Genomic DNA, 10,193 nt, shown 5'->3' with positions numbered 1-10,193 from the left:
AACTGTAAAATAAGAAAAAATGACCCTTGAATAGCTAAATCAGGTTGTTGCATAATACCACAGCTTTCCAAAGTACTATGAAATCATAGATCGGTACTTTGGTGATACTTAGTGTGAAAGTATTCAAGTTCTCTAAGTGCTACATAAAATCACAATGTCGGTCAAAATTATTCGACACACTTAGAAAGAATTTAGTACCAATTCAAACTGATAATTCAACATTTATAAATTAGAAAGCAACGATGATCAATATTAAATATGGATAACCCATTTTACCCAAAAAACGTTCGTATCCTAACACTAATTGATCAAAAAAATATCTATATTAGAATTAATTTTGTAGAGGAATTCAAATATAATAAATGCATAAATTAAAATAATTCAAAGACATGCATCATGTAAGTTTGAGAAAGTTGTAAGGTGCAATGAGTACAGAAGAAATTTCTAATTCTGTCAATGTGAATTAGTTACATTTAAAATTACCTGATTTTTTTCTATCCTTCTCACGCTTTCAAAAATCTTCTTAAGTATCTCTCTTTGTTTGATTTTTGAATGCCCTTACAAACACAAAGTGTCATTGAGCAGCATTTAGAAATTCACCCAGTGAAAGATTTTTAAAATTCTTTTGAAAAATTAAGTTGAAATCTTACAAACATGAGAATGTACTTTAGTGACTCTAGTGGAAAACACTTGAACAACATGACTAACCCTCTTTTTTTTTTGATAAATAAGAAAGATGTATATTCAAGAAACTACCCCATGAAAACATAAGGTAGGGCAAAGAGTACAGAGAAAGAAACAAAAAGAAGAAGAAAAAGACTAGAAAACAAACGGAAAACAACAAAGAGCTAATTACAAAGAAGAGAACTAAGGAACAAAGGGAGAGAGTCACTAGAGGTGAGTCCCCAAGCCCTAGACCAATCAAAGAGAGAACCACAAAAATAAGCAAGCAATTGGTCATCGGATTTGTCCATGTCCTCAAAGGTCCGCCAATTTCGCTCCCTCCAAATACACCACATTAGGCACATCGGAGCTAAATTCCAAATGCTAGAGGAGTGCTTTCCAAACCAATTCCACCAACTGAAAAGCATATCTGCAACCGATCTAGGCAAGACCCAAGAAATCCCAAAGGATCTAAACATAAAGCTCCACAACTGATAAGCTTTTTCACAATGGAGAAGCAAATGATTCACCGTCTCCCCATTACAACGACACATAACGCACCAGTCAACAAAATCAAAGCCTCTACTTCGCAGAATGTCTCCTGTAAGAATCTTCTCCCAAGTTGCAGTCCAAACAAAGAAAGAGACGCGCGTAGGAGCCTTAACCTTCCAAATACCTTTCCAAGGAAAGATAATAGGCAAGGGGCTTCGAAGCCTATCGTAGAACGAGCGTATGTTAAAATCTCCTTTCTTCGACAATTTCCATATCATACGGTCACCTTGCTCAGATTGAGGTAAACTAGAAGCCAAGGTGTGAAGGAAATCATCCACATCTCCCATCTCCCAATCATTAGGATTCCTAAGTAAAAGAACCTTCCAGCTTCTTCGAGCCTCGGTCCCCAACCGTTCGAGAGACGAGGCCACAGAAGCCTCTCTATTAATGGCAATCCCATACACTACCGGGAAGGATAGATGGAGTGGTAAGTCCCCACACCACTGATCTGTCCAAAACTTCACTCTATTCCCCTCCCCTACCTCAAACCGGATATATTTGCTAAAAACCTCCCAACCTTTTCGGATACTTCTCCATAAACCACATCCATGAACACCCCTACCTAGCTTAGAAGACCATCCCCCCCACTCTTCCCCAAACTTCAAAGCTACGACCCTCCTCCAAAGACGAGTCTCCTCAACCCCAAACCGCCATAACCATTTTCCTAATAAGGCTCTATTAAAAGTAGTTAACTTCCTTATCCCCAAACCTCCATTAGCCTTAGGAGCACACACCTTATCCCACCCCACCAAATGAACCTTCGAATCCCCCCACATGAAGTCCCTCTGGATCTTCTCAATCTTATTAGCCACATGCGAGGGGATAGTAAAAAGAGATAAATAGTAAGTAGGAAGACTAGAGAGCGTACTCTTAAGAAGCGTCAGTCTACCTCCTTTTGACAAATACAACTTCTTCCACCCGGCCAACTTCCTATTAATTTTCTCCAAGATAGGATTCCAAATAGAAGGGGACTTATAGGAAGCCCCCAACGGCATACCAAGGTAGGTCATAGGCAAAGACCCAATCCGACAACCAAGAATCTCTGCCAAGGTATGAACATTATTAACCTCCCCTATTGGAACCATCTCACTCTTCAAAGCATTAATCTTCAAACCTGTCACAGCCTGAAAACAAAGGAGAAGCATCCGCACGTGAAGGATCTGCTCTATTTCCGCATCACAGAACAGGATAGTATCATCCGCAAATAGAAGATGCGAGACACATTCCCCTTCACCCCGTCTCCCATCCGCCTTAAAACCCCTGATCAAGCCAGCACCTTCAACTTTTTTCAACATCCTACTTAAGACCTCCATCATGACCAAAAACAACATTGGAGAAAGTGGGTCTCCTTGTCTCAATCCCCTCGAACTCCCAAAAAAATCAGCTGGAGTCCCATTAATCAAAATAGAAAACTGGACAGTAGAAATACAAGTGCGAATCCATCTACACCACTTCTCCCCAAAGCCCATTCTCTTCAAAAGATCTAGAAGGGCCTCCCAATTCACATGATCGTAAGCTTTCTCAATGTCTAGCTTACAAATCACCCCCGGGATCTTACTCTTTACTCGACTGTCAACACACTCATTGGCAATAAGAACTGAGTCAAGAATCTGTCTACCTCCCACAAAACTATTCTGAGACTCAGAAATCAATTGATCTAAAACCCGTTTCAAACGATTAGCCAAAACCTTAGACAAGATCTTGTACAAGCTCCCCACCAAGCTAATAGGTCTGAAATCTCGAATATTAGAAGCATCATTCTTCTTAGGAATAAGGGCTAAAAAGGTAGCGTTCAAAGATTTCTCAAACTTACTATGATGATAGAACTCCTCAAAAACTGCTAGAACATCACTTTCCACCACTCTCCAACAATGATGGAAAAAAGCCATAGAAAAGCCATCTGGACCTGGAGCTTTATCTCCAGCCAACTCATTAATAGCTAGAAGAATCTCCTCCTTCTCAAATCTCCTTTCAAGCCAACCCCTCTCCAACCCATCTATCTGATCAAACTCCAAACCTTCCACAAAAGGCCTCCACTCCTCTGTCTCTTGATACAAATTTTTATAAAAGTTTACTACTTGGGCAGCCACCTCGGATTCCTCCTCATAAATCACCCCATCCACCTCCAAAAACTCAGATGATTAAACCTTCTACGGGAATTAGCCACCTTATGGAAGAATTTAGTATTATTATCTCCTTCCTTAATCCATAGCATCCTTGATTTCTGTCTCCATGAAATTTCCTCCAAGGAGAGAAGTTTCTCAACTTCAGATCTCACCGCAACTCTCTCATATGTCTCAGCATCAGAGAGGCCAAACTCCCCTTCCTTGGCATCTAATAACTTCAAAGCCTCTAATAGTTGAGTCTTTTTGCGTCCGACATGACCAAACTCCAACCGATTCCACTGAACGATGTCTTCTTTCAAAGCCTTCAGCTTTTTGGCAAACACAAAACTAGGAGTACCAGAGAAAGAATGCCGATTCCACCAAGAATGCACTCTATCAGTAAACCCTTCCGTCTTTAGCCACATGTTCTCAAATCTAAAAGGGCTTTTCCCCCTCGCCATTCCCCCTATCTCCACTAGAATTGGGAAATGGTCTGAAATAGGGCGAGGTAAAATCCGTTGAGTCACGTCCGGATAAAGTTCCTCCCAATAGGGAGACACCAAAACTCTGTCTAATCTAGACATCGAGGGCTGATTCGATCCGCTAGACCAAGTATAGCTCCCTCCCTCCAAAGGCAAGTCTAACAAATTAAGATCCTCAATGAACTCTGAAAACAGTTCCATAGCCGGAGTAAGACGAGAATTTCCCAACCGTTCACTAGAGAAACGAACAATATTAAAATCCCCGATACAACACCAAGGGACATTCCAAAAATGATGAACACCTACCAACTCGTCCCACATTAGTCCCCTCGCATTGTTATCTACTGGGCCATAGACCCCAGAACACGCCCAAATGAGGCCGTCTCCCAACCCTTACCACCGAACAGACACAGAAAAAGAACCCACCAAAAACTCCAACCTCTCTAAAACCCTACTATCCCACATCAACAACACCCCACCAGCCGTCTGGACTGCATCTAAAGCCACCCAATCCACAAAAGGACAACTCCACAGGCTGCCAACCATCTGTCTGTCCAGACCAGAAAGCTTAGTTTCTTGAAGGCAGATTACATCACACTTCCACTCACGCAATAAATTTTTCACTATCGAACGTTTTCGAAAGTCATTCAAACCCCTAACATTCTAAGAAAGAATTTTTAAATTCATAAAGACTTGAATTCCCCAACTAATAAAATAGCTCAGCAGCCAGCACACTACTTGCCATCATAATTAACCGAAGATTGCAAATTCCTCAGCTCTCTCTTCCCCTTATCCTTATAGATGACAACTTTTCTAGAAGCTGTTACTTTCCTGGTCAACACTTTGGCAGCCTCCGTCTCCCTCTCAATCTTTTGTAACAAAGCAATGCATAAATCCTCATGTCGGCTCAAAGGCAGCCCCACCAATTTACTAAAACTAGGAAGCCTGTTCTTAACCCATCTAGAAATATCCAACATATTCTCACACTCCACAATCTCATTACCACAATTCAATTCAGCTGACGAAGGTAATCCAAAGGGAGTGTTAGACAACAGAGGTATAGATAAACTTTCCTCTCCACCCAAACCCATGTCTGGACTAATCAATCCTTCCACCGCCAAAGCACTCACCCCAAGGACAACACACACTGTCTTTGGGGGTGTCACTGCCAGACTGGGTTTCTCAATATCAAGGACAGCTTCCGTCCTAACAATGGCATAACTCTCCCAGCCTCCTTTATCCCCATCGTTGTTACCCAATACCACAAGCCCAGCCCAGTATAAGCTCCAGAAGAAATCAGCTAAAAAGCATTCAACCGGTGGTCGGGAAAACCCCTTGATAGACTTACCCGGTGTCCCCAAGGGATCATCGGAGCTATTTCCGACAAAGAAGGTTCCGGCGACCTTGCCCGGTGGTAACGAGGGCACGACGGCGCTAGTTCCGGCAGCGGAGGAGCCATCGGCCATAACCGGAGGCTCGTCGAAGCTGGAACCGGGTAACCAAGGCTCGTCGGAGCTAGTACCGGGTAACCCAGGCTCGTTAGAGCTGGTACCGGGTAACCAAGGCTCGTCGGAGCTGGTACCGGTGGAGAATGGGCCGTCGGCCACCAACGAGACTGCTGCGCACTGGACCGACTCTACTGGCTCGAGATCGAAAGACTGGGAGAAGATCTTGGGGTGCGCCAGTGTCCACGGGGGCTGGGCCGATACTCCTTCTCCATTCAGAGAACTCTCACCCACTTCAAAAAGACTTGGGCCTGAGAAAACTGACTGAAAAAGGCCCACACCAGCTTCGGTCAACACTGGGCTTGAACCTAGGCCCAAAGCTGGGTTAATTGCAACCTGGTTGGTTCCCCGTGGAACCCATTTAAGGGTCTTAGAAGCTTCTTCATTGCATTTCCAATCTCCTGCCCGTACATCCCTTATGATCTTCATATCTCCTCTTTTCTTTCTAACCCAGAAAACCCACCTCCTCCCTGTCCCATCAACCTCCACGACAAGACTTCTCCCTGTCCAGCAAGATCTCCTTACTTCACTCCTCCTCCCCTTTTCATAATCTTTTGAATTCAAACACAGACTTGGACTTGGGAAACGTATCCTATCTGCCAGATTTTGCTCACCTACCTCTACTACCTCATTAATACGTTGCTCCCTCCTCACCCCTCCCACCACCTCCTTCTTATCAGACTTACCCACCGGAAAATCCCTTGCTTTTGCCCCTGCAATTCTCAGATTCAACTCCGTTTTCTCCTCTCCTAGCTGAGTAACCTTCCCCTTACCTGTGAATCCTAGTTGCTTTAGATTCTTTCTATGCTCTGTTCTTCCGTGAACACCTTGCACAACTTCAGCAAAAGTTCTAGAATATTGAGCCTCCAAGTTATGCCTCCGCACCTGAGGAATGAACTTAGGAAGACCTTTACCACCCTTCGCATAATGAGAAGGGTTCAACAATTTTCTTAGTTCCAGACCAAAAGCCCTCCAACCATTTCTCTCTTTGCCTTCCGGAATAATAAGCGACCTTCTAGGCCCACCAGCTTTGAGCTCAGTCAGCAGCAAGAACTGACCAGAGGAGTTAGAGCGCCATTGAAGAGTAAACGCAGTGTCACCTTCTCTAAAAGTAAAAAACTGTTTGGAGTTCTCCCCAACGACAAGGTGTTCAATGTTAAGCATCAGCCATTGTGCTGCATTCTTGCCCATAAAAACAGATCTCATAAAGAATTTACCCCTCTCAAAAATCCTTAACAAGAAATAACGGCCCCCTTCCTCTACTACTAATTGAAAAAATTTGGACTCAATGATGAAACTACGAACCCCCCCCCCCCCCCATGCAGAAAGGATGTACAACATGACTAACCCTCCAAGATAGCAAAATATTATAACAAATTAAGATACATCAAACATGAAAAGAGCAAGGAACTAAATGCATATGAATGGATAAATAAGAAAGGATAACACATTAAAATTAAAAAAAAACAATTCCATAGTGAAAGAGTAAAGGGTTCTTCAAATTGTTCATATTGTTAAACTCGTATCTCAAAAGAAACAACAATTTCTGAAAAATTTACTGATTCTGTTCTTTTAAAAAACAGGTGGAGCACATCATTAAACAAATATTTGAAATAAATAAATATTGGGACTTGAAGCTCAAATATTTGACATCTAAAAATATTTGTCACAGTCTATATTTCTCTGCACCTGTTGGTCTGCATTTTTTGCAATCTACATACTTGTTGCTCTGAATTTCTCTGCGCGTACCTATTGCTCTGCACTTCTCTACTGTATTCAGCTTCTTGTTCTTTCTGTTTTCAGCTTCTTGTTTCCTCTATATTTGGATTTCAGGGCTGTCTTATATGTATTTGTTTTCATCTGTTATCAATAAATAGGAATGAAAATTTAATTTAGATGCAAAGTCTGCAATCTTAGCCCTATTGATCAAATATGGCCAATCTCATTCTACATTACAAAGTGTGTGTATACCAATGAAATACAATTTAAAAATAAAATTGACACAATCACTGTGATATGGGAACTATATGGGGAAAAAATCTAATACACAGAAGTATATACTGGAAAAACTTGATAACAACGCTAGAAAAGAAACATGGGAAACGAAATTATAAAGGGAAAAAATGTTTCAACAAAAAATTTAAAATAGAATAAATAAAATGAAAGCTTTAAAGTGTAGAGATATACTCAAAACAAACTGAACCCAATTATTCGAAAGGAAAACCAAATCCAACACAAATAACGGATATTAAAAACCATTCATAACCCAAATTCCTTATTCAAAACCAAATCTAAGCCAAAAAACTTAATGCAATCCAATCCAGTCAAAATACCCCGACCTAAATCAGATTTGACCCCAAATTAAAAAATAAAAATAAAAGTAAAAAACCAAAAAACAGAGACTATATTGGTGGAGGGAATGGGTTTGACGATGGCAAAGGTGTGGACTGTTGCTTGACGCAGTTAGGGGCAGATTTCTCAGTTTTTTTTCTCTCTCCACTCTCTATGCCTAATAGACTCATTCTCTCTATGTTTATCAAACTCTCTCTCTCTCTCTCTCTCTCTCTCTCTTAATCTGTGTTTTGTGTGTTAAACTTTGTAGGTTGCACAATAAACACTTAAAACTTAAAGCCTCAAATGGTGCAACATGCGGTGTTTTGTAACTTTCAAATTGTAAGCGTGGCAGGTTTTTAAGTGGGCAATTTTCCTTACATGTCATCACAGCCGTAATTCCTAGGAAAGGCTTAAGCAATGGAAGTAAAATTAAAAGTTATATGAAAGAATTAAACTGGAAAGAATTAATCAAATTTGCTTTCCTATAGCTAATTGATTAGAAATATACCCAGCTATTTCATTTTTCATCCTATTATAAGACTCAACTCAATGGAACTAAAAAAAAATTGTCAAGAACTATATAAAATCATCTATCACCAAACACTGTACTTTATCCTTATTTTTGTCATATATTTGTGAGTTTCAAAACCGGGCAAAGTTGTAGATAAATGAATCAATCCTTGAGAATGTGCACATGTTTAGATTTCTTGAGGAGAAACACAAATATTAAGAGTTGGATTCACTACTTCCAAGAGTCATCTGAAAGATTAATTAATCTTTGTGTTGATCATGGCAATATACACTTAAGCAACTATATTTGAAAACAAGATATATGTAAAGAAACATCCAATAAATGTCCTATAAATAAATAGGAAAAAGTACAGATTAACTCTTATAAGAAAGACATAAAAGTATAAATACATGTTTAGTGATAGATTATTGTAGAAAGAGAAGTGGTATCCAGCAAAGAAGATATGATTGGCAACATTGGCCACGCTTTGAATTCTTTCGTCCCCTCACTATGCAGATTGTAAACTTAGTTACAGAACAGCCCCAAAACCAATTCAATTCCTAATATCCAAAACAAAAACAAATACTAAACAAATTCTAATTTTCTAACCCAAATACCTGAATCAAAACCAAATCTAACCCAAATGCCTAAATCCAACCAAATACCCAAACATAAATCATACTATCCTTGAAAAAATTATCTTTTTTTGATAAGTAAATCTCTGAGAAAATTATTCTCTACCATAAAATACAAAGCAATTAATTTTGTACAAAGAACATCATTCTTTCAGATTTAAGAATTTCAAACATGCAAAACCTAGAAAAACCCAACATCAAAAATAACAAAATCATGACTTAAAAAAAATATCGTCTAAAATCTACAATGTATAAACAAAATAACAAAATATTTTCAGATTTCAAAATCCCACAATTTCAATCCCCCTTACTAATAACAGAACATGTAAGAGAGGTATAGTTAGGAGAATATTAGGAAAAAAATTGGTACCTTTGCTTTGACGAAATTAGAGACTCCAGATTGAAGAAAGATTCCACTTCATCTCTGCAGAGAAAGAAATTGAATGTTTTACATCCAAAAGAGACGAATTTAAACAAACCCATTACTAAAAATATCTAATAAAATAGTCACATATCAAAATTTGAATGATTTAATTCCAAAATAGACGGATTGAAAAAAATCTATTACCGAAAAAATTAAAAAAGGAATAGTCACATATTAAAACCTGATTTCCTTAGCCCTAATTTTTGAATCCAAATCTAGAACCAAATTGAAAAAAATTGAAAGCATATAATCAGTTATAGTGACTTTGAAGTTTTCATTGGGAAGTGATGTGGCAAAATTCACCATTAGCGAGTAACACAATCATTCCAATTCCAAAATCTAGAATGTGAACAATTGAGGGAGAAATACATTGAAAACAGAACATTCAAAGTAGAGAACTAACACCACGAATAAACAAAAGTAATATATTCATCCAAAAAGCAAATGATAAACTCTAGATCCGACAAAAACAAAAACAAAAGAATCAAAATAGATTTAAGCGATCTGGAATCTGATCGATTCGAAATTGGTACCTAGCTGAACTTGAGGGTGTGCTGATCAAAATGTCAAACTAAAAAGCGAAGAGAAAAACTTAATTTGAATACCAAAATCGAAACCAATCCAAAAAAAATATCAAAACCTAATCACAATTAATAAACAAACTTAAATCGAAGATAAAAACTCACCAGTAGTGGTTCCAGCCTCTCTCTATCTTAACAAATTATTAAATTTCAGAAAAGCAACTAAATAAAAGAAAGGTCTTACCCTTTGGTGCTCCTTCTTTCTGTAGTAGTACATGCCTCCCCTCTCTTTATGCCTCCATAATCCTCTTCTTTTATAGTGAAGAACCCTAATTTCTTGTCTGCCATTGACACAGAGAGAAAGAGCTGTCAAGGATTTTAGAAAGAACCCACCTCATCTCTGTAGAGAAAGGAATTGACAGATATAAATCCAAAATACTTGAAATCAAAAAATATGAATA

At 39.0% G+C, this 10,193-nt stretch overlaps 1 long non-coding RNA gene across 1 annotated transcript; it reads right to left on the bottom strand.

Annotated features, from left to right (window-relative positions):
• Positions 1-6,800: 6,800 nt before the first annotated feature.
• On the bottom strand, positions 6,801-9,231 carry LOC126703093 (uncharacterized). Its single transcript, XR_007647933.1, has 2 exons — positions 9,158-9,231; positions 6,801-7,167 (listed from the first exon to the last, which is right to left on the bottom strand). It is a non-coding gene; the product is annotated as an uncharacterized LOC126703093 (long non-coding RNA).
• Positions 9,232-10,193: the final 962 nt, after the last annotated feature.

This window comes from Quercus robur, chromosome 10, assembly GCF_932294415.1.
Source record: "Quercus robur chromosome 10, dhQueRobu3.1, whole genome shotgun sequence".
Lineage (NCBI taxonomy): Eukaryota > Viridiplantae > Streptophyta > Magnoliopsida > Fagales > Fagaceae > Quercus > Quercus robur.
This window is presented reverse-complemented; position numbering and strand designations above follow the sequence as displayed.